At 46.7% G+C, this 27,441-nt stretch overlaps 1 protein-coding gene across 5 annotated transcripts in view; it reads left to right on the top strand.

Moving 5' to 3' along the window:
• Window positions 1-27,441, top strand: part of HIVEP3 (HIVEP zinc finger 3) — a 268,460-nt gene that overhangs the window by 67,688 nt on the left and 173,331 nt on the right. The gene's annotated exons all lie outside the window — the stretch shown is intronic.

The following is a 27,441-nucleotide window of genomic DNA, read 5'->3' on the forward strand; positions in this document are numbered from 1 at the left end:
GGCCAAGGTGGAGACAGATCATCCTGGAGTGATTCTATCTATGTGGTCGCTAAGAGTCGAAACCGACTTGATGTCACTTAATCAATCAATCAGTCAATCAAAACTGCTTTTAAAGATGCGGAATTGCCTTGCACTGAGTCAGATTGTTATCCATTTCACAAGGTGGTTGTGAGGATAAAATTGCTGGGGAGAGCTATATACACCATCCCGAGTTCCTGGGAGGAAGAATTGTACAAAAATGTTAGCGGGTACAATAAAATAAATTAGGGGCAATGTATTGCTGAGGTCATTGTGTTTGGGTCTGACTTCAGCCACGTCTAATTTCATCCAACAGTGACAGGAGAGAAGAAGAAAGTTGTCTGGGACAGGTTGCCCTCGGGAGTGCAATTAAACTCTCCTTTCGCCAGATGTGTGGGAGGCTTACCCACAAGGCCTTTGGCTGCCCCTGGCATTATCCTTCCTGTTCTCTCCAAGTGCCTGAGGGAAGGAGAGAGAATCCTCTTGTCAAGTGCAGTGTGGGTCGTCAGCTGGCAATTTGTTTACTTAATCGGCTGCTATATGATTTGGTGGCCGCTGAAGGGTTTCTATTCCAAGTATTCAGACAGTAATTAAACCGTGTGACCCACACACCCTCAATTACAGCATGTCTACACAAGGCTCTGTTTACCAGACCAGTCAACCAGCAATTACAGATCTTTTAGCTGTCTCTTCCAACCAGCACAAGACTTTAAAAATACTCCTTGTCCCAAAGATGGACATTCTATGAGCTTGAGTTCAGCCACTGCCAGACCTAAGCAAAAGCCTTTCTAAGGTGCTGAGAGTCTCTGACTGTGGACTCTGGCATCAGGGTTAAGGTCTCTTACTCTCTTCACCACCAGGGCAGCTTCCAGTAGGCTGTGAGGGTTATTGGCTTGATCTCTTCTGCTCAACAGCGCCACCTGTATAATGGCTGGAGCAGGTACTGCAACCAAGGTGACTATCTAATGATTGCTCAAGGCTTGGTTCCTCAATCTGAGCAACTCCTCCTGAGTAGCAACACAGACTGCCTTGCCTTGTCCGCCCCCCTCGTCTCCCATGTCTGGCTCTTTTCGTCTTCATCTACCTGAAGTGTAACTGGACTGCCAGCTGCATCCTGTTTTGTTTTATTTATTTAAAATATTCTGCCCCTCCGGTGTAATACTGCTCGGGGTGACTCACAGTAATAAAAACCATGCAAAATTAAAAATAAAGTAGTAAAACAGATAAGACACTAGACAGTATAAAATTAATAGATTGATTAAAATTGACCCAATTAAACATGTAAACAATCCATCAGATTGTGCCAAAAAAATATGTTAAAGGCTCTCTAGACAAAGATCTTTTTAAAAAAACTACCCTAAGAGAAAGAGCATGGTGAAGCTCTTCTGCGAGGTTATTCCAGGGTTGAGGGGCCACAACCGAGAAGACCCTGTTTCTCATCCCTGGCAACCAATTATCAGCCAATGGTAGACCCATGAGCAGGGCCTGAGATTATATAACCGGAGGGCCCTGGCAGATGCGTATCAAAGTGCAGTCTAAAAGTCACCCCAGCCCCAAGCTGTGTAGGACCTTAAAGGTCAAAACCAGCACTTTGAATCTAGTCTGGAAGCAGACTGGCAGGCGGTGAAAATGCTGCACAATGGGTGTAATAAGAAGTGACTTCACCACGAGCATCCTTGCAGTAGTCTTTTGGAGCAGCTAAGGCATAACAGTGTCTTTATATATTGTTGGAGCTACTGGTATTATCAGCTAAAACTGGATGATGACATGCTGAAGCCCTAAGCTATGTCTCCTGCTAACCGAGCAGAGAGGCGCCTTTTAAAAGTGGTGATTCTCTTTACTGAGCACGGGGAGAGCAACTGGCCCTATCCATCCCCAGTACAGCATCCCTCCAGTGGCTGTTGCTGGTGTCTACCTTATGTTTCTTTTTAAGATTGTGAGCCCTTTGGGGACAGGGAGCCATTTTGTTTGTTTATTTCTATGCGCCTTGGGAACTTTTTTTGAAAAGTGGTGTATAAATATCCATAATATTCATCGTAAGCTTAAAAGGCCCCATAATTCACTCTCTCTCTCTCTTTCTGTGTGTGTGTGTGAATAGACAATGAAGATAGAAATAATAAAGCTTTACCTTTATTTGCCCAAGATGCAACAAAACACTAATAATTAACAAAAACACATACCTTGCAGTAAGCCTATTTGCCTGTCTTTAAATGAAAATACATTCTGTAATACTTGAAATTTAATCATTTTTTAAAAGCCTTCTCATAATGTGAGGCCCGGAGCTGTAGCTTCCTTAGCTTGTGCCTAAATCAGGTTCCGATACCATCTGGCTTTTTACACTGCTTTGTTCCCCTGAAAAATTAGCAAAATCCCTCCTTGATTTTGCCAGTGGCAAATGGGAAGGTGAAAATTGGGGTGGAAGTTCCAAGTCCCTTTACATGGTCCTTCTTAGCAGTCTTCTAGTCCTTACAAAATCCTTGCAGGGTATATAAATATCATTATCCCCATGTTTGGAGAATGAACAGTGGTAGACTAACAGAGGCAGAGTAGGCATTTGCCTACATTTGAGGAGCAGCAAATTCTGCCCCTCCTCAAATTTTGCTGCCCCTCTCTGTGGGCAGTGCTGGCTGCAGCAAGGGTGGAGTGGGAGAGGAGAAAGCCCCCGCATTTAAAAACAGGCAGACCTTTTTTGTTTAAGGTAAAATGGTGGCAAATGCCTTTCTGCCTGTGGGCGGCAAACAGCTTAGTCCGCCCCTGAGAATGAAGCATAGATATACAGTACACACATGAGAAATCTCTCTCTCTCTCCCCCCCCCACCAACCCCACGTAAAGCTGATGTGTCTCTGAGCATGGAATGGTTTTGCAATGAGAAGGCAAAACCCTCTCCTTCTTGTCAATCCTGTAGCATTATGTACATATTGTAGAGAATTGAAGCAGATGCGAGGAGGAAATCCTGAAAGGCTAATGACTGCTGCCTTTGTGAAACGACCAGACCAATTTCCGTAGTGACAAGAGGAAATTTGTGGGCACTCTTTTACTCTGAAAAACACACACCAAGTTTTTACATATTTGGGGGTGGGGAGGGGAAGCCCCAAAGTGAAGAAAGAAGACTTGGAAAATAGACGGAACAATCTAAGCCACTGAGTGCTGGGGTGTGTGTGTGTGAGTGGTTTTTTCTCTCTCTCTCCTTTTTTCTATTTTCGATGGTGGTTACATGGTTTCCTGTTTATTGCAAAATATGTGGGTTTCTGAATGTTGCACCTGTGGTGAATTCCATACTCTATATACTCTTCCTGTCTGCAAGTGGGCACCCACAACCGTATTCATTCATTCTCTCTCTCTCTCTCTCTCTCTCTCTCTCTCTCTCTCTCTCTGCATGATGACCTTTTACAGCAAATTTTTTTGCACTAGACCATGGACTGTCTTTCAGGATGGAAATTATTGAGCTTAAAGTTATCCTACATAGGATAGCAGGACCAGCACCGAGTGGAGAAATACCTATTTGTTCTAGGGCTGTTTTTTTAAAATTATTATTATTTGTCATGGTAGATGTTTTCCATCTTTAGATGGATTTGTACATTTAAAAAAAAAATTCAGGCTGTCAAATGCCACCAAGTCTAACGTCTCAGTTTCTTCCCAGAGCAATAGGTGGCTCAGATGGCAAGCTTCCCACAAATTCCATTCTAATACTAATTCTGGAGAGAATTCAGTCAGACATGAAAGGGAAAGTATGCTGTCGAGTCGGTGTCGTTTCCTGGCGACCACAGCCTGGTGGTTGTCTTTGGTAGAATACAGGAGGGGTTGACCATTGCCTCCTCCCGCGTAGTGTGAGAGGATGCCTTTCAGCACCTTCCTATATTGCTGCTGCCTGATAGAGGTATTTCCCATAGTCTGGGAAACATACCAGCAGGGATTCGAACTGGCAACCTCTGGCTTGCTCGTCAAGTCATTTCCCTGCTGCATCATTATGTGGCTAGTCATACATTAGGATAGTTCATATATAGGAACATAGGAAGCTGCCTTATACTGAGTCAGAGCATTGGTCCATCTAGCTCAGTATTGTCTACACAGACTGGCAGTGGCTTCTCCAAGGATACAAGCAGGAATCTCTCTCAGCCCTATCTTGGAGATGCTGGCAAGGAGGGAACTTGGAACCTTCTGCATTCAGATGCTCTTCACAGAATGGCCCCATCCCCTAAGAAGAATATCTCATAGTGCTCCACTTACCTTCTGCTTGCCGGTGTGGCCTGGAAACGAACTGGCAGCCAGTGCAACTCTTTCAAAATGGGTGTGATGTGCTCCCACCGGGCAGCTCCAGATAAAACCCTAGCTGCTGCATTTTGCACTAGCTGCAGTTTCTGGATATTCTTCAAGGGCAGCCCCACGTAGAGCGCATTGCAGTAATCCAGCCGTGACATGACTAAGGCATGGGTAACTGTGGCCAGATCTGCCTTCTCAAGAAAGGGACGCAGGAATATTTTATTTATTTGTCACATTTATAGACCTCCCTATATACAATTCTCACCCTAACCCTCAGACCCTTTGTCTCCTCCCTCCTCCCCCATGCTTGCTGTGACATCATGGAAGCTCAGCTAATCGCTGCGGTGGGGGACATGTAGACTGCTAAACAGGTGACATGAAAATCAATCTAACGTTTTATGGTTCCCCTGCCGGTTAATATGAGTTAACTTTTTTGAAATCGCGATATGCCCTAACTTCTTGTACCAGGTATCTAGTGACATGTTTTGATCTTTCCAGTGCTTGGCTATAGCTAACCTGGCAGCAGTTACCATAAACTCTACAATTTTTTTGATGACACACCTGTATTGATCCCAGAAAATATATTATATATTTACTTATGTCAGCTGGGGGCATAATCTTATTTTCTAATTTATGATTTTACTCATCTCTGTGAATACCTCTGTCCAAAAGTGTAAGACCGTGGGCAGGTCCACCAAAGATGAAAATATTTTCATCCCACGACCACTCCAGCAAAGCGGAGAACAGTCTTTATGAATGTGTGCTAATTTTTATTGGGGTCAGGTACCATCAATGGAAAACTTAAGAAAGCTCTCCTTAATTTGGGCCGAGGAGGAAATAACTGGCTTGTATTTCCCTATGTTCAACCACTCCTGGTCTTTGATTTCCTGTTGGAAGTCGTTTTCCCAAGATGCTTTAAGACCAGGCCGTGGGTTAAATGTGTGGTTAATGATCAGCTGATATAATTTTTAAGCCACACCTTTGAGGGAGTCCGTGGCTTCCAAATCCAGAACTTCAAATTTTGTTAATTGTCTATTGGCTTGTGCTGTTATTTCTGGGGTGGATATAAAGGATCTGCAGGGTAAAAGATGTATCCATGTACAGTGCAGAGGACCAGAATTTCCCCTATAGTCTCTAGGTCAATAGGACAGGCTCCTGTGTTCTCACATGCAGGTGGCTTCTTCGTTTTCCAGATTCAAAAGTATTTACAGTATGTGGCTGAAATTTATGTGGCAGGTAATGGCCAAGCAGACTTTCCTAAAGATCTGCTCCCTCCACTTACCTTCTGCTTGCGGTTTTGCCCTACTTGGGGCAGGGGAACCATAAAACGTTAGATTGATTTTCATGTCACCTGTTTAGCAGTCTACATGTCCCCCACCGCAGCGATTAGCTGAGCTTCCATGATGTCACAGCAAGCATGGGGGAGGAGGGAGGAGGCAAAGGGTCTGAGGGTTAGGGTGTGTTCTGCTAAAAATCTGAATCATGCACATTATATCATCACTTGTTAAACAAAGTAGCAGGGCTGTCAATGATTAATAGTGTGGTTTTTGACTGGCCAATTAAAATTTAAATACGTTTGAAACCTGCAAGAGCTTACAAGTTTAATAAGCAAAAGCTGCCACTGATTGTTAAAAAGAAAGGCCCTTAAACTTAAATCAATCAAACTGTTACAGATTTGAACTTTGAAAAAAGATGGGAAGATTCTCCCCTCCCCAGTTGCTTTTTCCACTTGGGTTGTTGGTGATAGTGATGATTTTTCTTTTGTTCTTTTCTTTTCTTTTTCTTTTCTTTTCTTTCTATCCCCCCCCCCCCAATCTGAGGTTCACCAGCTTGAAGCCAACATGACCTTAGATGGGATGGGAGGATGGTAAAGACCTCCTCAATTGATTTTAGTAGGAGTACTCAGAGCTAATTTTCTGAAGCTTGTCAGCCAGGCTGAGGGGAGGAGTATGCTGAGCTTCAGCACACAGTCAGCCAATCAGGAGCAGAGGAGGAGAGTCTTTACCCTCCTTCCTCCCCTTCTGTAGTATACACATTGCTGAGGACGCGTTGACTTCCAGATGGTGATCCTCAGATGAGGGTGGGGGGAGATACTGTGTCTGAAGTTTGGGGAGGCAGGAGGGTTCTGGGTACTCCCTGGGAGCCCTTCAAGTACCCCTAGGGGTCCTAGTAGCGTACCCTGTTGGGAACTCCCATGATACATGATGTGAGAGGCAGCACCCAAGTCAAGGTGAAAGCTATCAGAAAAGAGACCGAGGAAGGTCATCCTTAACCTTGGCGAGGGCAAGAATAGCATAAATAGCAGCACACTGGAGAGGACTGAGAAGAGAATTGGAGGACAGAACCAAGACACTGAAGGGAAGAAGCTAGGGAGTGCTATACAGGAGGACTTTATTAATCGCACATCCAGCACTTGCAATTTCGCATATCCGTGGCTGGGTAACTAGCACCCAACCTTGGTATACGCAGGGAAAAATGGAGAAGGGAGGGTCAAGCCTGCATATCTGTGGGTTGGGGGTGGCCAGAAATGACCTCGGAGGTCATTTCCGGCTGCAGTTTTGACTGCTGGACATTTTTGGCTCAAAAAAATGTACACCGCCTAGAGATTTTATATTAGACGGTATATACATTTAATAAACAAGCGAACAAACAGACAATGGGGCACAAATAGCTGGTTTTGGCCGATTTTCGTCACCATGGGCAACTCTGCAGCACAGTAGGGTACTTGGGGGGTCATTTAGGGGTGATTAGGAGGGAAACAGGGCAAACCCCATGATTTTCAGCTGCTTTTCAGCATCCAGGAACCTAACCTCTCCAATTCAAATGTCCCATCATCCGGAGATTCGCTATCTGCTCTGCCCCCCACCCCGCAGAACAGAACCCCTGCAAATAACAGGGTTCTCCTGCATACCGTCCTGTATACCATCACCATTCAAGGATCACGGGACTTTGTTCTTGTATGTATTTTGTCCTAAGCAAAGTCTGAGCACAAGCCGCAGGGAGGCTGCTTAACCCTTCTATAATTGGTTCCTGTTATATTTGTACTGCTGGCCAACCCCCTGTTAGTTCAAGAGGCCTTTCCTCCACCCCTCTCCATTTGAGTGATGAGTTTAAAATCTACCATCTGTCATTCCTTTTTTCTCTGGTACATCAATGAATTTCCTTAGTGTTAATGTAAGAATTTTGGTGCTGCTGGAATCAGGGAGGTAGAAACATGACTCTCGGCTGTTAGAACAGACACACACCCATACCCACAGGAAATATCTGTTACATTCCCAGTAGGGTGAGTTCATTTTTTCCTTCTGAGATCCATTAGCCAGAGCTGCCGTCGGTTATGCAAGAGTTCTGCAAGGCTGTATAGAAACATCCCTGGGCCCAGTGAAGGATAGAGCGTTGTGGGGCTGGAACCGTTTCCTGCTGTAGTGAAGTACGTGCAGTAGGCACTCCAGTGTGGTTTGTTGACAGATACTTTATTTTGGAGCCTCCGCCAATGGGACCTTTGATTTTGAGGGTTGCTTTCGGCTATATTGGGTGGGTTGGGGGGAGGTGGTAAGATGCTGTGGTTTAACAATAAATGTATTTTTGGAATGATATACCTTTCCTCTCCCCTCCCGAATGTTAAGCAAATAGGCTGTTTACCTGGGCTTGATTGTCTGCGTGCAATGTATTTTCGAGCTGCAGAGATCAGTTCATAACAGGTGTCAAGCCGTATTTACGTGTCATGCTCAGTGCATGTACAATGTATATACAGTGTGTGCACGTACAGATGCAAGCCCTATTCACACATGCAAGCCCTATTCACACATTCTGTTCAACACGGTGGGCCCATTCACACGTTACATTCAACACTCGTACGGGAGTACAGGCTACATAGATACTGATCTGTACACAGGCACTGTCGTTCACATTGGCAGATTACCGCAGAGGCAAGGGAGGCAGTTGCCTACGGTGGCGAATCCTGGAAGAGCGGCAGATCTTGGGACAGGGAAGTGGTTTTCTTTTTTTAAAAAACACAACTTTTACGATTGCTGGCGGCGGCGGCGGCGGCGAGGGATTAAGCTTCTTGCCGCCCCACTGCCAAAGTGAGGAGGGTAGGGTGGTGGCGAGGATGAAGCCGCCCCCCCCTTTTTACAGCTCCAAACGGAAGGAGCTCTCCCTCGCTGCTCTTGCTAACTGTTGGTTCCTCTGAGCTAACCGTAAGGTAAAATGGGGAACTTTCTCCCCACCACCTCTCCCAGTCCCCGCTGCAGCCAGCTGCCCCATTCCACCCAGCGACAGTTTAATGTAGAAGCGGGGAGGGACTTGCCTCTCGCCCCCGGCTCCCTGCGGCTGCTGCTGCTGCTGCGGCATTTAGAAGTAAAAAGGGGGGGTGCTTCATCCTCACCACCACCCCTACCCTCCTTGCTGCAGTGGGGGCGGAAAATCCTTGGCCGCCTACGGGCAAAAGGCTTGATCCACTCCTGGTCATTCACACGTTATGTTGAACGCAGGTTCACTTTTAGAAGGGACACACTACATACCGCCATTCACACAAAAATGTGTACATGTGTGCAAGACTCCTGTTTGCACACGCACACAACTGCATGTCCGATTGGGGCTTCAATGTGCAAACATGCATGAGTTTTACATTAAGAAAACAAGAGCCCCAATGGAGCAATGTCTAGTCTTGCCTCCTTTCCCCCCTGGTGCCTAGCTGGATGCTTACAAGGGGGCATGAAGGCAATTGTGCTTTCCCCAGAGTTGCCCCCAGCACCTTAAGTGGCATCTGCCTCTTGACATAGGGTGGAGAGCTGGCCTTGAGGTAGCGAGCACGAATTGTCCCCTTTGCTAAGCAGGGTTCCCCTTGGTTTGCATTTGGATGGGCAACTCCATGCGAGTGCTGTCTGTTGTAAAGTATTCCCCACACGGGGCATAGCTCAGTGGTAGAGCATCTGCTTCGCATGCAGAAGATCTCAAGTTCAGTCCCTGATATCTCCAGGAGGCTTTTCAGACCGCAGGTTTTTCCGTGAGGCTTTACTGTGAGTTTGGAGCATAATGGATACTCTGGCGCAAAAAGAGGGGTTTTTTTTGTTTTTGTTTTACCCCAGACATAAAAATTGGACTTGGTTCCAATGCGGAGGGAAAAACCCGAATCGTGTGTGAAGTGCTTTCTGGAATATCTCGCGGACTTTGGGGTAAATCTGGCCGATATGTGGACGCACTTACCCACCCTCCCAAAGTAAAGTTGTGATAGTCGCTGTCTGGAAAAGCGCCAGGTAGGGCTGGGAAGGACTCCAGCCCGAAGCCATTGAGAGACACTGCCAGTCAGGGTTGACGGTGTTGAGCGAGATGGGGACAATAGTCTGACTTCTTCTCTTCTTAATTTAGGGATGTGAGGAAGAGAGCTGGTCTTGTGGTAGCAAGCATGACTTGTCCCCTTAGCTAAGCAGGTTCTGCCCTGGTTGCATATGAATGGGAGACTAGAAGTGTGAGCACTGTAAGAGATTCCCCTCAGGGGATGGAGCCGCTCTGGGAAGAGCAGAAGGTTCCAAGTTCCCTCCCTGGCAGCATCTCCAAGATAGGGCTGAGAGAGACTCCTGCCTGCAACCTTGGAGAAGCCACTGCCAGTCTGTGTAGACAATACTGAGCTAGCTAGACCAGTGGTCTGATGCAGTATATGGCAGCTTCCTATGTTCCTATGACCATAGCTCAGTTGAGCATCTGCTTAGCATGCAGAAGGTCCCAGGTTCAATCGTTGGCAGCATCTTCAGCTGAGAGAGACTCCCGCTTGAAACCCTGAGGAGCTGCTGCCAGTCAGAGTAGACCATACTGAGCTAGATTGACCAACAGTCTGACTCAGTATAAAGCAGCTCCCTTTATTGCTTTGTGGGCCTGAGCCCTTAGCAGCAGCACAAGAAAGGCAGCCGCTGGGCCCAGTGCTGCTGTCAGACCAATTGTCCATGGAGCTTTCTTATCTTCAGTTTAAGGATTCTCATCTTCTAAAGTGGCAGCCGCCACCACATCTCAGGAACAGTGAATTCTATCAATCAGTTCTGTGTGGTGTGAATTCTGACAATTGAATCTGCTTTCTCTTTCTGGGCCAAATCAGCTGCCAATGGCAAAGTAAATGAGTGTATTCTTGTAACCACAGGTCATAACACACATATTAGAGCATAATAAAAAACATAAAACACAATCGCGAATACAGCACACATAAAGAAAACACATAAGACAGTGTAAAATTAACTAAACAGCATGCATGAAAATAAAAAGAGATATGATCCTAAATACCTAACAGCTCTAAAGGTAAACTGTGCCGTCGAGTCGGTGTCAGCTCCTGGCAACCACAGAGCCCTGTGGTTGTCTTTGGTAGAATACAGGAGGGGTTTCCCAGTGCCTCCTCCCGTGCAGCATGAGATGATGCTTTTCAGCATCTTCCTATATCACTGCTGCCCTATATAGGTGTTTCCTATAGTCTGGGAAACATACCAGCAGGGATTTCAACCAGCAACCGACCACTCATCATTTCCCTTTGTATTTTTCCATAAAAGGGGTAGTGTAAGGAATAATAGCTTCCATTGGGCCATTGGAAGTTTTAGTGTTTTATGAGGAGGGGGGAAACGGTGGCATTCCAGGGCTAGGCTCTATACAGCCCCCGCCACAGTTGAAAGTGGTGATCAGTTAAACTCTGATATGAATATGGTCTTCCATAGTCATTTGGAGTGGATCTAGGTCAGCCTAGCATTCAACCGTAGCCTGCCAATGGCTCCATGATGCTTTTAAAGTGTCCTAGATAGATCTTTTAGAGGTAGTTGTCCAATGAGCTAAGCAAGGAGAGGACACTGTTCACCTGTGGAGGGGAAAATATTCTTTATTTATTTATTTATTTATTTATTTATTTATTTATTTATTTTTGAATTTATATACCGCCTTTCATTAAAAACAACCTCGGCGGCTTACAAAAGTTAAAAACATACAATAAAATGATAATAAAATATTAAGCTAAAAATATAAAAACAAACCAAATATAAAACCTATAAAATGCAAGGATAAAAACTATAAACAAGTAAAAACACATAGAAGCAGCAAGAAAAACAATCATGTAAAAGCCTGGATAAAAAGCCAAGATTTAACAAGCTTTCTAAAAACTGTGATGGAGTCTGAGGAGCGAATGGCCACTGGGAGAGCATTCCAGAGTCTGGGGGCAGCAACAGAGAAGGCCCTGTCCCGAGTGCACGACAGCCGGGCCTCCCTCATTGTCGGCACCCGGAGCAGAGCCCCCTCAGATGACCTCGTCAAGTGGGCAGCAACCCTTGGGAGCAGGCAGTCCCTCAGATACCTCGGGCCCAAACTGTTAATGGCTTTAAAGGTCAAAAACAGAACATTGAATTGGACCTGGAAACGAACTGGCAGCCAGTGCAACTCTTTCAGAATGGGTGTGATGTGCTCCCACCGGGCAGCTCCAGATAAAACCCCTAGCTGCTGCATTTTGCACTAGCTGCAGTTTCCAGATATTCTTCAAGGGCAGCCCCACGTAGAGTGCATTGCAGTAATCCAGCTGTGACATGACTAAGGCATGGGTTACTGTGGCCAGATCTGCCTTCTCAAGAAAGGGACGCAGGAATATTTTATTTATTTGTCACATTTATAGACCTCCCTATATACAATTCTCACTGTTTTATATACAATCACTATCTCAAGATCTATATAAAATCTTTGGAAACAAAAATACTGACGAGGGGTTTTGTGTAAGTTTCACCGTTCTTTCCTGCCCATGGAACCACCCTGGTTAGGTGCTTTTAAAAAAAAGGAAAAGGAGAAGGTGGTAATGGCATTTTTCACACAGCAGGCTTTCCCATGAGTTTTCTGTGAGACTTTACTTCGAAGTTGCCTCAAAAAACCAATGCAAAAAGTGGATTTTTTTTTACCCTGGATATAAATTGGGCTACACTCTTGTGCAGTGAAGAACCCGGATTTTGTATGAAGTGCTCCCCGATGGTTTGCAGGAACTTTGGGATAAATCTGGCCAATGTTTATTTATTTATATAACATTTATATCCCACTCTTCCTTCAAGGAGCCCAGAGCGGTGTACTACATACTTAGGTTTCTCCTCACAACAACCCTGTGAAGTAGATTAGGCTGAGAGAGAAGTGACTGGCCCAGAGTCATCCAGCTAGTATTATGGCTGAATGGGGATTTGAACTCGGGTCTCCCCGGTCCTAGTCCAGCACTCTAACCACTACACCACGCTGGCTCTAATATATGACTGCACATCCTCCATTCTGGAGGAGATGTGATCTACAAGCCCTGTGTGAAAAACGCCAATTCGACTTTTGGGTCTCCCAGCAAGAAGACAAATTTTGCCTGAAGGAACAGTTGGCTTCAGACTGGCTGCTTTATAGGGTTACATTCTCTGTTTCATCATCAAATTTCCTTCATGTTTAAAGCTCTGTTTTATTTTAAACGACTTATCGGCAGCTTGCAAAAACGAGCGGAAATCCCAACAGCAGAAATAATTCTACAACCAGAATTTAGAGTGGATGTCATAAGCCAGATCTTAGCCACAAAAAACCCAAAACCCTCTTTTAAAAAGTTTTAGATCTTTTTTATTTAACTAAATAATAGTAAAGGTGGGCTTGGAAAATCCTCTCTGTGCAGCTGCTACAGAGGGGTTCTGGCTAGCAGAGAAAGCCAAACACTCAGCAGTAGGATGTTGCAAGATAGACAAAAGGCTGTACATAGGAACATAGGAAGCTGCCATATACTGAATCAGACCCATTGGTCTATCTAGCTCAGTATTGTCTTCACAGACTGGCAGTGGCTTCTCCAAGGTTGCAGGCAGGAGTCTCTCTCAGCCCTATCTTGGAAATGCTGCCAGGGAGGGAACTTGGAACCTTCTGCATGGAGAGAGAGGGCAGACAAGTGGGCGGCTATAGAGGGAAGCAGTGTCTAGTTTCTCCTGTCCTGGCAACATTGGGCAGACCCTGCCTGCCCTGGTCCCACTTTGGGATCTGTGTCTTCTGTGCGTGGTCGCCCAATGGTAGATATATGCCTGGGGCAGAGCATGTCCCAAGCCCCATCCTCCATTTTGTCTGGAAATAATGGAGGCGTAGTCATGACCAGGGGGTCCAGAAATATTGGCTCACTTCACCAGTCAGACAAAATATTTTACTCGTCAGATGGTTCCTCGAGCTATGTTGGTACGATATTGGTCAGGACGTTTCCCACTTGTCAGGCATCATTTTTCACTCCTCACAGGCTAGTAGACTAGTGGATTTCCTGAGCCCTGGTCTTGACTACAAGTCACAGAGTCCCTCCCCCTCCTGTTTGTCCATGCAAACATATCGGAGTTGGCATGATATTTAGAACACGGACATTACAATGACTCCTGTTTTTGTTACTACAACTGCAACAACAACTTAGCCTGGAGTACTGAGATTTCTGCAAAAGTTTGATAAGCAACGTGACTCAGTAGATAAGCACAAGGAGCCCCTTACTGCCTCGGGAAGCTAAATTCTCATCCAAAAATATCTTAAGATACCACAAAATAATTGCCTGGGGGCGAAGAGCTGACTGTCCCATTCATGGCCAATGTTATAATTAGGACAGGGATAAGAAAAATATACTATACTGAAACAAGAACAGCTTTGTGGGGATTCCCCCCTCCGCCTCCCCATACTGCCGAAGGCTGCGTTTCTGCTCCAGTTGAGTTAAGGAGCAGTGGTGGTAGCAAACATTACTAATAAAGAGTCTTCACAGAGAAAAACGCACCTTTTTAAGCCCCACTGGTAACAAATGAGGCTCAATGTCCTTACATTTCCACAGAGTCCCCATTCTGGTTACCTCCGAGAAGAACGAGACTTCAATCTCAGGAGCGTAGAAGGGGTTGTGTGCACACACACTGGGGTTTCCCTGTGGTATTTCCCCCCAGGGGTGGGATGCAGTTCCTGATGCCCAGTCCAAAGCCACTTCTGACATTCCCCCTGAGTTTGGGGAGGGAAGCCAATACAACAGTAAGCAATGGAGTTGAGGGAGAGGAGGAGACACTCACAAGGTCCTCTTGTGCCTGGATCGTTCTGGATAGAAGCTGGACTGTGTGACGTGGTCGTTCTGAAGATCTGTGACACTATAAATTACTGTGTATTTTTGGTGGGTTTGCTTGCTCAGTGCCAGGTTTAGGTGCAAGTCAGGCAAGCTACGACTTAGGGCCTTGCATTATTAGGGTCCTCTGAACTAGAAAAAAAAGACTGAATTTCAAGTTTTACACAAAGTATTTTCATTTAAAAGGATTTTCTAATGTAAATACACCGATTGCAAGACCACTATTGTTTGTTAGATTATTAGTTCTTTGTTGAACCGTTGCCAAGTAAAAATAAATCTTATATTATTTCTGTTTCATTGTTATTTTTGTTAGAATAATATTTATTTTTTTGTAATTTCATGGGGACTTTTAAAGTTGATATAGTTTAGGACCTCAGCTGGTCACAATCCTTCCTTGACTTTGGTGGCTTTGGTATGATGAGAGAAATTTAGGGATGCTTTTAGGTCTTGCTTGGGTCAGATGCTATGGAATGACCTCATCTGACCTCACTTCAGTATTAGGCAGGTTGGACTTATGGATCTATGACTTTCACACCTTTGATTTCCTCAAGACTAGACTAATGTAAGTCTAGACTAATTTAAGTCTAGACTACGTCTGCACTAATTTTCTAGGTGTCATGGCTCCCCAGCGCCTGGGATTTGTCAGTTCCTGAAGCAAGACCTTCTTGGGTTGGAACCTTTGTCAGTGAGCTGTGTCAGTTGTGGAAGGAGAGTTTTGACATTTGATTAAGGCCTACTTTCACAAGAGATGAAATATTTCCTCTCACATTTGTGCAGCGATGTCACTGGGAACCTTATCTGACATGTCTGCATGCTGACTCCTTTTTTTTTTTTTAAATACTCTCAGAAATACCACAATTTTTAGTCCAGGAGAAAGCATGCCCCCCGGGAGATGCCTGCATTTCTGATTTCTCTGCAGTAAAAACAGTGATGTGCAACTGATACTGCTCATCCTTTCAAGGCCGTCTGTTTTCAGGAGCAGGGAAAGGGCACCCTGCTTTGGGTTAAATAGTCTCTAGAACTGTGGCTATTGTTTCAGTTTAAAACAGTGGTCTCCTATTAGGCATATTCATTGGGTTAAAAAGACACAGAAAAGGGTTTTTTAGCAGCTCATACGAAAGTAGCAACTTCTGCTCTTTTCTACTGTTGAGCCATTTCCATCCTGTGTTCATTTATTTGCAAAGGGAAGTTTATTTGCAAAGGATGCCGTCGGTGTCAGAGCGCACGCTTCGCATGCAGAAGGTCCCAGGTTCAATCCCTGGCATCTCTAGGTAGGGCTGGGAAAGACTCCTGTTAGTACATGGGTGGTCTTCAAGATACCATGAAGAGGGTGAACAGCACAGACTGCTTCTCTTTTGCAGCAGGTGACTTAGGTTAAATCTGTGCCCCCCCACAAAAAATCTCTGTGTATGTTCTTGGATCAAGGAAATGATGGTCTAAAATAGGGATGCACACAGAGCGACAATGCCATGCTGACCACTCAAATGGCGCCCGCGCATGTGTGTGCTGGCGCTGAGTGCGGGTTTTTTTGGGGGGGGGCACTGCTGCATGCGTGGGCAGAGAGCAGATAGGGATCTGTGCTCCTCTTTTTTAAAAGATCCCACTCACTGCTCACCTCCCTGTTGCTCCGAACTGGTTCACAGACCTCGGTTCATGCACATCCCTAGTCCAAAATGTGTACAATCCCTCAGAGAGCCAGTGTGGTGTAGTGGTTGGACTAGGACCAGGGAAACCCGAGTTCAAATCCCCATTCAGCCATGAAAACTCACTGGGTGACTCTGGGCCAATCACTTCTCTCTCAGCCTCACCAATCTCGCAGGGTTGTTGTCAGGGTAAATATAACCATGTCTATTTGGGCTTCTCGGAGTAACAATGGGAGATCAAAGCAAATAAATAAATTCCTGGCTGCTGCCCAGTGGGATTGTTGAGGACTCCTTAGCAAAGGGTTGCTCAAAAGGTAGTCCTGTCCTGCCCACATATGGGATCCCATGAGGTACAGTGGGGTACCTATCTACGACAACAAATATTTATATACCACTTTTCAACAAAAGTTTCCAAAGCGGTTTACATAGAGAAATAATAAGTGAATAAGATGGTTCCCTGTCGTGTCCCCAAAGGGCTTACAATCGAAAAAGAAAGAGAAGTTAGACACCAACAACAGCCACTGGAGGGATGTTGTGCTTGGGATGGATAGGGCCACTTGCTCTCCCCCTGCTAAATAAAGATAACCAGTATATTAGAAAGATGCCTCTTTGCATAGTTAGCAAGGTATGCTGGAATTGCAGAATCTCAAGAGAGTTCTGAAAGAACATAGGAACATAGGAAGCTGCCATATACCGAGTCAGACCCTTGGTCCATCTAGCTCAGTATTGTCTACACAGACTGGCAGCGACTTTTCCAAGGTTGCAGGCAGGAATCTCTCTTAGCCCTATCTTGGAGAAGCCAGAGAGGGAACTTGGAACCTGGATGCTCTTCCCAGAGCGGCTCTATCCCCTAAAGGGAATATCTTACAGTGCTAGTCTCCCATTCATATGCAACCAGGGTGGACCCTGTTTAGCTAAGGGGACAAGTCATGCTTGCTACCAGCTCTCCTCTCCTGCTCCAAGAAAAACCAGGCGCAGTCAAGGCCTTAAACTGAACAAGACCCCGACTGCCCCTCCAAGGCGCCTTCCTAGATAATAAGAGGCAGTTCTCTGGCCTGGAGCTTTAAACTTATCTCTTGCCTTTCCCTTATACCCCTCTTGGAACTGCCATGCAAGGCCAGGGAAGTGTGAGGTTTCCAATGTGGCTCACCGGCATCCTCAGGGGCATGAAACTCAGGTGGAGTGACCCTTCCTCATTGGGAGCAAAATATGAACTACTGTTCAGGTGGGGAAGGGTCATAACTAGGATTCCCAGATGTTACATAGGAGGCTACCTTATACTGAGTCAGAGCATTGGTCCGTCTTGCTCAGTATTGTCTACCCAGACTGGCAGGGCTTCTCCACGGTTGCAGGCAGGAGTCTCTCTCAGCCCTATCTTGGGGATGCTGCCAGGGAGGGAACTTGGAACCTTCGGCTCTTCCCAGAGCGGCTCCATCCCCTGAGGGGAATCTCTTACAGTGCTCCATCCCTTAAGGGGGATATCTCACCCTTCTAGTCTCCCTTTCATATACAACCAGGGTGGACCCTGCTTAGCTAAGGGGACAAGTCATGCTTGCTACCACAAGATCAGCTCTCCTCTCTTCTCTCTTGCAGGGAAGACTGCTTGTAACACTTGTTAGTTTACTGTAAACTGGCCTAGGACCATGCTGATCTGGAGGATTGCCTCCTCTCATGTGAACTTGTCCAGATGAAGATCTTCAGCAGAGGCCCTGCTCTGAGTGCCTTCTGCTTCGGAGACGTGGTATGTGTATGACCTTCCAGCGACGGAGCCTTCTCTGTAGTGGTCCTGTGGCTGTGGAACTCCCTTCCCCAGCTGATTTGCTGTTTAAATTCCAGGTCCAAATAGTCACATGAGTATGAGACTGCAGGATGGCATGCTGAGAGATGGGGTGAGACTTGTGCGCCTGCATTCTTCCCTGGGTAGTGGGAGAGGCCGGTTGGGTGTATTATCTAAACCGGCTCAAGGTCTCCGTTTCCACATTGCTGTAGACCCCGAGCATGAGCCTTCTCCCCCCACCCTACCCCTGCTGTTTTGAGGAACGTGTAGCTCAGATCAGCCTCCAAATGTCAGATTGGGTTTGAGTGATGTCAGTTAGCGATCACACCTTCTAAATTTCTCTTTTTCTTGATGACCACATCCTGCTGGGGTTTTTCTGCCTCTCAGGTTAAATATTTCTTAGAGAGGTTATAAATAGCCCAGCACCTACTTGTGGTGAAATGCGTGGGCCGGAGCGGACTCCTTTGGGAACATGACTGCTTGCTAAATTTAGCAAGTTTAACTTCCTTTTCCTTTGCTCCTCTGACACATCATTACGTCAGACTAATTCGACTTGTTTGCCTTTCCCCAAATAGGACTCCTTTGCTTGAGATGTGTACCCGTCACAGCCAGAGAGTGGAAATGAAATCTCCCAACTGCAGCTTTAGACCTCCGCATGAGCAGATTGTATCGAGGGGTGTGTGTGTGTGTGTGTGAGAGAGAGAGAGAGAGAGAGAGAGAGAGAGAGAGAGAGAGAGAGACACTGCTTTCTTTTGTGAACTCGGGCTCTTGGTGAAGCCTGATGTCACTTCCTGCTACTGTGCAACACAGTAGTGTTGTTTTTGTTATGCGTCTGGTTAAATGTATCTGGCCTGCTTGCTTTAGTCTGAAATATTGTGTCCCGTTCTGGTCATTCCATCTCAAAACTGATGGCAGAAGAACTGTGAGGAAATGGCCAAGAATCAAGGGTTGTTGGGCTGTCATCTTCAATGCCACTCAACCCTGACACCCTGTAAATGGTTCCCTTGTCATGAGTGGGGGGAGTTCATACAAGGGAACCATTTACAGGGTGTCAGGGTGGTGGCAGAAGGTGCCGCCCAAACAACCAATGGCATTTCCCAGCTTCGCTCCTGACGCATCATTGCGTCCTAAAGAAGTAGGACTTTGGTGCAGTGCTCAGAACAGGAGGAGAGCTGGTCTTGTAGTAGCAAGGCTGCACTGTCCCTTTTGCAAAGTAGTGTCCACCCTGGTTTTCATTTGAATGAGAGAGTACATGTGAGCACTGTAAGATATTCCCCTTAGGGGATGGGTCCGCTCTGGGAAGAGCATCTGAGGTTCCAAGTTCCTTCCCTGGCATCTCTAAGATAGGGCTGAGAGAGACTCCTGCCTGTAACCTTGGAGAAGCTGCTGCCAGTCTGTGTAGACAATACTGAGCTAGAAGGACCAATGGTCTGACTTGGTATAAGCTTCCTATGTTCCTAATGGCTAAACGTTAGGCACTTCCTGCTGCCCTAAAGTATAGGGAAAAGATGCACAAGAGATTTTAATGAAAGGCAGTATATAAATTTAACAATAAATAAAATAAAATTAGGCACGATGTAGACATTCTGTGACTGGCTTCTTCCCCCCCGAAAAGCAGCCTGATTACGGTCAGGCCCATGGTTCTGGGGAGGGTTTTTAACGCTTTCCTGCCTATGCTGTGACCCTGATCCAAACTGCCTCCCCCTCCCCACACCACAGCTCCAACTCAAAGCAGGCAATAATTACAGCAACCTTAGTTCTAACTGGGACTTATTTGGGGGATGAGGTTGTGGTAGCGAGCAGGAATTGTCTCCTTTACTAAGCAGGGTCTGCCATGGTTTGTATTTGGATGGGTGACTGCATTGAGCACTGTCTGCTGTCAGATATTCCCCTCAGTGGATGGGTCCATAGCTCAGTGGTAGAGCATCTGCTTTGCATGCCGAAGGTCTCAGGGTTGATCTTTGGCAGCATCTTCAGGTAGGACTGGGCACGTCGGGAAATATAGCTGTCGGTATGCATAGTTAGCCCTCCTCCCAAGAGGAGTGAGCAAAGAGGGACAAGAAGAGTGAACCATCAAAAATGAAGGCGCAAGCCCTGCAACAGAGGAACTCTCATTTGACCATTTGACCATGGTTTAGACATTGGGCAGATTACAGTCGTGGATGGGCATACTTGCCTCAGCTCAGTTCAGAATCGACTCCACAATTTTTATGTATGTATGTATGTATTTAATATCCCACTCCCAGGAGTCCAGAATGGTGTACATGGTTGTTTTATCCTCAGAACAACCCTGTGAGGCTGGTTAGGTTGAGAGACAAATGACTGACCCATTCACCCAGGGAGTTTCATGGCTGCATGGGGATTTGAACTTGGGTCTCCCAGGTCTTAGTCCAACTCTCTAACCACTACGCCTCATGGCTCTATGAGCTTTCTCAGGTAGAGTCCGGGGCGGGGTGGGGGTGGGAGTCTGCTGAGAGTTCTCTTCCAGCTCATAATTGCTGAATGTGTCGCATCTGAGAGCTGGTTGCATTGCCAAGCATGAGCTGAAGAGATTCATGTACCAGGGAATAAAGATACTTTGTGACAGAACAGCTCTCAATGAGGCTGTGCAGCACTTACAGCATTTAGTTTTTCGGTGGGATTTGCCGAAGATAACATCACCTTGAAAAAGCAGGTACCAGGAACCTCTCCCCGCCCATAATACCCGAGCCAGCTAAAAAAATCAAAAATAAGCAATAAAAAGAGATTAGGGGGTCCCTTCGTGGTTGCCAGCATGGATTATCTAAACCAAGAATGCACCATGTTGGCCTTCCAACTGCGGTTGGACTACAGCTCCCATCACCCCCAGCCACAGTGGCTGATACTGAGGGATGATGGGAGTTGTAGTCCAACGTCTGCAGGAGGGCCGAAGTCGGGAAGCCCTATTCTAACCCTTAGGAAAGGGCATTCTGGCCCACCACTTGGCCTGCCAGAATCGCCTTCCTCCCACCAGGTATCCGGGCGAGAGCCTCCCATTTCCTGCTGTCTCTATAGACAGCACCAGGCAGAGAAAGCTAGAATCCTAGGCTGAGTCTTGATAAAACGTTTTAGGAAGCGTTAAAAGACAATCAAACACCCAACCCACCAGCAAGAGCATTGTGTGCACCACGCATCCCCATCCATCTGCAGTATCAGTGGGCCCACCAGTGCTTGCCACCGACATTCGCCCCTAAAAACAAAGGGATAGATCACTGGACTTGAACACCCGGGCATTTTATCTCGGCAAACACGGCTGGCTTACAGCCCCCCCCCCCCCATATTATTTGTTCAGCTTGGGCCATTCAGTCGGCTTACAAGGATGAACGATCTGTCAAGGCCCCTGGAATATCAAGCCGCAGCCTCCGACGTGCCAATGGCGATCAGATATCCTGCCATCAAGCCTGTTTGACAAGGCTTGTGCTCATTTACTTTTAATTTCCCCGCATGTCTTTCTCCTCCGTTTCCCCACCTTTGGCTTGGTTTTTCTCTGAGCTCTGCCTCGGCTGCCCTGATCACGGCGGAGTCCCATTAAGCAGCATCAAGCGCACCCTTTGGTACCATTCCCAACCTTTTTACCTGGTGGTCCGTCCACCATTAATGGCAGCAGGTTGTTGCTAAATGAGCTTCTTCTCCTGGCTTTCAATCCAGCTAAGCCTGTGGTTTATGGATCTCGCCGTTCTGATCTAAAGGTCAATGACCTAATCCCAATTGATTTTGGTTCAAAAGCACAGCGAGCTTTGGGTCTTCTCATCTGTCAGTGATGCACTGAATGCGTGGGAGAGAAAGCATAGCCAGGGCTCTAAATATAGGCAGCTGTTCCCAGAAGGCCAAGGTGCTGTCACTGCTGGTGACTGAGAGGCAGTCAGACTGGCCTTAACTTTAGGTCTACTGCTTCTATTTGTAATGCCCTTCAACAGCAAACCGGAAGTCAGTTCTGGTTCAGGAAAAGCAGTCGTTATATGCCTCGATCTACCCTACAGGAGGAATGGGGGGTCATCTCTCAGTGGTGGAGCCACCTTAAGAACTTGCGCCCTGCTGGATCAGGCCCAAAGCCTATCCGGTCCAGCATCCTGTTGCCCACAGTGGCCCACCAGATGCCTCTGGGGAGCCCACAAGCAAGAGGCGAGGGCATGCCCTCTCTCCTGCTGTTGCTCCCCTGCAGCTGGTATTTAGAGGTATCTTGCTTCGGAGGCTCGAGGTGGCCTATATCTGTCAGACTAATAGCCATTGATAGATGTGTCCTTCATAACTTTGTCTAAGCCCCTTTTAAAGCCAAGTTGGTGGCCATCACCACATCCCATGGCAGAGAGTTCCATAGATCAGGGATCCTCAATGTTGGGCCCCCAGATGTTATTGGTCTTCAACTCCCATAATCCCCAACCAAAGGCCACTGGGGTTTGGGATTATGGGAGTTGAAGTCCACTAACATCTGGGGGCCCAACGTTGAGGATCCCTGCCATAGATTAATTATGTGCTGTGTGAAAAAGTACCTTTCTTCCGGTCCTAGATTTCCCCACCTTCCATTTCATAGGTTCTAGGGCTGTGAGAGAGGGCGGAAAATTTCTCTCTTTACTCTCTTTACTCCATGCGTAATTTTATAGACCTCTATCATGTCTCTCCGTCATCGCCTCTTTTCTAAACTAAAGAGCCCCAGATGTTGTAGCCTTACCTCACAAGGAAGGTGCTCCGGGTGAAACTGGAGCTAAGTAGACCATGGTGTGGCCAGTACCTGGATGGGAGACTTGCATATGTCACCCTTGGGTCATAGCCCAGTGGTAGAACATCTTTTAATAACTTTTAATTTGAAACTTTAATAAAAAATTGGTCATTTTAAATTAGGGATGTGTCCGAAATGCGATTCAGAAATGGAATCATGGCATATCTCTTTAAAAGGGAGGGAGTACACATCCCCTTTAACACAGAGGAGAGCAGGTCCATACCTCCTGCTCCTCTGTTTGCTGCCACTTCTGTGTGTAGCCCACCAGCTATGCTTGCATGCTGGCGGGGCGTCTCCCAGCTGCCCTTGCAGGACACTGGCCTGCACTTAACGACAACAACAACAAATATTTATATACTGCTTTTCAACAAATGTTTACAAAGTGGTTTGCACAGAGAAATAACAATAAATAAATAAGATGGATCCCTGTCCCCAAAGGGCTCACAGTCTAAAAGAAAAGTAAGACAGACACCAGCAACAGTCACTGGAAATACTGTGCTGGGGCTGGATAGGGCCAGTTACTCTCCCCCTGCTAAATAAAGAGAATAACTTCTTTGCCAATTTAGCAGGGGTAACATAGCCTCTGTGCATGCACAGTGGCCCTTTGCGTTGTCAGCAGCCATGCCATCAATGAACTGCACCATCAACAGGGAGGAGAGCTGGTCTTGTGGTAGCAAGCATGAATTGTCCCCTTTGCCAAGTAAGGCCTGCCTTGGTTTGCATTTGGATGGGCAACTACATTTGAGCACTGCAAGATATTACCCTTAAGGGAAGTGGCTGTAGCTCAATGGTAGAGCATCTGACAGCATGCAGAAGCTCCCAGATTCATTCCTCAACATCTCCAAGGCAGGGCTGGGAAAGACTCCTGCCTGTTACCTTAGAAAAGCCACTGCAGTGCAGACAATACTGAGCCAGATGGACCAATGGTCTGACTCGGTAGAAGGCAACTTCTTGTATTCCGCAGAATGCGTGTGGAGGCGTGGCTTGTTTGAAAGGGATTGCACTGATAGATTTGTACTGTATTTACCTGAATTGAGGACAATTTAAGACAACACCCTGAAAACACCCTAAGACTGTATTTACTGGAAAAGAAGATGACTGAATTTAAGGCAAGCTCCCCACCACACAATTCATATCATCAAATAACTTGGGGAAAACCTAGTCTTGGATTCAAATAGGCATTTGTAAAGTTGTGCCATTGAGTCAGTGTTGATTTCTTGCAACTACAGAGCCCTGTGGTTGTCTTTGGTAGAATACAGGAGGGGTTTCCCATTGCCATCTCCCGCACAGTATGAGATGATGCCTTTCAGCATCTTCCTATATCTCTGCTGCCTGATATAGGTGTTGATTCGCACCATCAACCTCTTGCTCCCTAGGCAGATTACTTCCCCACTGCGCCATTAAGTGGCTCAAATAGGCATTTACCTTTTTAAAAATAACCACTCTTCCTCCAAGGAGTTCAGGGCGGCATGCAAGGTTCTTCCCTGCCTTGCTTTTACTTCCATAATAACCGCCTGAGAGGGTTGGGCTGAGAGGTGATGGTGATCTCTCAAGGTCATCTGGTAGACTGCCACAGCTTAGTGGAGATTTAAACTTGGGACTCCCCAGTCACAGGTATGTACGAAGCTGCCTAATACTGTATCAGGTCGTTGGTCCGTGTAGCTCAGTATTGTCTAGCAGCAGCTTCTCCAAGGTTTCAGACAGGAGAGATTGAACTGGAGGCCTTCTGCGGAGCTATGCCCTTGCCCCCTAACCCAGCAATTTATCACCAGCTCTTGAAAACAGCTGTAACATCCTGTACCCTGCCTTTCCTTTTAAAAGATCCGCAGTGACTAACACAAAAAAATGTTGAAAGCCTATAAAAGAGCCAATACACGATTAACAGGCCTCGGTGCTTTTGCAACTTTACTGGCGCCTGGTCTTTGTTCAGGCACAGTTCAAAGGGCTGATGATGCTTCTCTCCAGAGCCATTCACAGGCCTGGGTACCAGAAAGATACCCCCATAACAAATATGTACGTGTTAGATTTCTATCCCGCTTTTTAGCCATCAGGCCCTGAAAGCAGCTTACATTTCCAAACACATGTTAAAAAGCCATAAATGGAGCAAAGCTAGCTGTTGTTTTATGCGATCACATTCCTGAGAGGGGACGGGAGCTGGTCTTGCAGTAGTGAGCATGAGTTGTGTCCTTTGCTAAGCAGGATCTGCCCTAGTTTGCATTTGAATGGGCAACACTGTCTGCTCTAGGATATTCCCCTTAGGGGACAGGGCCTTAACTCAGTGGTAGAGCATCTGCTTGTATGCAGAAGTTCCCAGGTTCCGTCCCTGGCATCTCCAGGAGGCTTTACAGACAGGGCTGTTATCCCGAATCTTCTGCGGAAGACAGTGTGGGCATTCACACACCAGCCAAACTTACCCTGAAGTCCCCTTGAGAGTCTTGGACCCACTCCACACACAACTCGGGCTTTGTCTTGCGAATTCTAGCTTATCTCGGTGTATTTCTGGGTTTTTTAAATGCTGGTTTTAAACTGGTTTTTCTGAAAATGCTGGAGCAAATAGGGAGAGGCACTGACATAGAATCATTAACATGATAAGAGGAATACTCCCTTTAGAAATGCAGATATAGCTCTTTAGAAAGCTTTCTCCCCCCCCATCCCCACCATTGGCTAGAAGGAAAAGACGGAGGCATGCCATGTGAACTTGCATCAAAACAAAACCGGAGAGCAGAGGGGAGGGGCTGCTTCCCTCAGTGCCGCGAGTGTAATTCAAAGTGGCTTCGCTCAACATTTACCCCGCAGCATGAAGCCACGTGTGAATATCTCCCTGATAGGGCTGGGAGATACCTCTCCCTGAAACCTTAGAGAGCTGCTGTCAGTCAGTGTAGACAGTGCTGAGCTAGATGGACTAATGGTCTGACTCCGTATAAGGCAGTCTTTAAAAAAAACACCATGGAAGGCTGTAGTTCAGTGGTAGAGCATCTGCTTTGCATGTAGAAGGTCCCAGTTTCAATCCCTGACAGCATCTCTGGGTAGGGCTGAGAATGACTCCTTCCTGAAACCTTGGAGGACTGCTGCCTATCAGGGTGGAAAATATTGAGCTAGATGGACCAATGGTCTAAATTAAGCAAGGGAAGGGGAAAACTCCACTGTACTGATTTGGGCAGAAAATGGGGTGCATTTGGGCTCTTGGCAAACCTATCTGTGTTTCTAGCTTGCAAATAGTGTAGTAACCACAAAGACTGTCTTTTCCAAGTACTTTCCAAAGACGGTTTATAGAGCCGGGACCGAGCTCCTTTTAAAAATGATTCTGGGAACCCCAAGGTGGCTGTTACAGGAATTTGCAGGGTCTGGTTGCCAGCAATAGCAAATGTTGGCAGAAAGAATGTGAAACTCCTACTAGATGAGACGACAACTGCTAAGAGCCACCTGATGGTAGAGGAAAGAACAGATGAGAAGAATGCTTCGTGGCAGGAGCTCTTGTCTGCAGCCAGAGAACAAAGGAAAAGAGGCTTCCTCTGCTATTGACCTTCAAGCCCGTTGCAGATGGGTGGGAGAAATACTGTGTGAATCGCGATCCTGCCCCCTCCTGATTTTTCTCCACTAGATCTCAGAACTGGAGATGAGAAGAATGGACATCAGGGGCCGAATTGGCTCTCTCCATATTAACAACCCTGGGAAGAATCAAACACCTCTTCTTCTTCTTCTTCCTCCTTCCTCTTCCTCTTCCTCTTCTTCGCTTCTGAAAATAAATCTCTTTATTGCAACATTTTTGCAAAGGGTCAGAACAGTCAGCCACCTAATGGCGCAGCGGGGAAATGGCTTGACTACCAAGCTAGAGGTTGCCAGTTCGAATCCCGCTGGTATGTTTTCCAGACTATGGGGAACACCTGTCTCGGGCAGCAGCGATATAGGAAGGTGCTGAAAGGCATCATCTCAGACTGCGCGGGAGATGGCAATGGGAAACCCCTTCTGTGTTCTACCAAGAAAACCACAGGGCTCTGTGGGTGCCAGGAGTCGACACCGACTTGAAGGCACACTTTACTTTTATTTTAAGAACAGTCAGTCAAATCTGTTGAAGGGCTTAGTTGAAATGCCTTTCTCAATTTCACTGCCCCATCTGCGGGTGGTGAAATTGGTGTGTGCCAGTCCCTGCTCAACTCCTCCCCCCACACCTGCTTTTGGACTACAACTCCAATAATCCCCAGCCACAGTGATAAATAGCAAGGGATTATGGGAATTGTAGGCTAACATCTGCAGGAGGGCTGAAGTTGAGCAGGCCTGATAGATGGACCAAGGGTCTGACTCAAGTCTAAAGCAGCTTCGTATCTTCCCAAACCTTTCATTTTTGTTTAATTCCTTGCATGCAGAAGGTTTCAAGTTCCCTCCCTGGCAGCATCTCCAAGATAGGGCTGAGAGCGATTCCCACCTGCAGCCTTGGAGAAGTCGCTGCCTGTCTGTGAAAGTACTGAGCTCGATGGACCAGTGGTCTGACTCAGTATTTGGCAGCTCCCTATATGCCTATAAGGAAGAAGTAACCACCCTCACTGGAAGCAGCTCTCTAGGATTCCAGACAAGGATCTTTCCCCACCTGGGACCGTCGGCATGCAGATCAAATGCTCTGCCACTGAGCTAGGGTAGGCAAACGTCTTCACGCAAAGCCTCCTGTATGGATCTGTCAAAAGGGAGTAACCAGCCCACACTCCGGGCTTGTGGGAACTTAGGAACATAGGAAGCTGCCATATACCGAGTGAGACCCTTGGTCCATCTACCCAGACTGGCAGCGGCTTCTCCAAGGTTGCAGGCAGAAGTCTCTCTCAGCCCTGTCTTGGAGATGCTGCCAGGGAGGGAACTTGGGACCTTCTGCACGCAAGGCGGCAACAACAACTCATAGAACACCCCGGAAGAAAGGTTCTCCTTTACCAGATGAAA

This window comes from Hemicordylus capensis, chromosome 7, assembly GCF_027244095.1.
Source record: "Hemicordylus capensis ecotype Gifberg chromosome 7, rHemCap1.1.pri, whole genome shotgun sequence".
Classification (NCBI taxonomy): Eukaryota; Metazoa; Chordata; class Lepidosauria; order Squamata; family Cordylidae; genus Hemicordylus; species Hemicordylus capensis.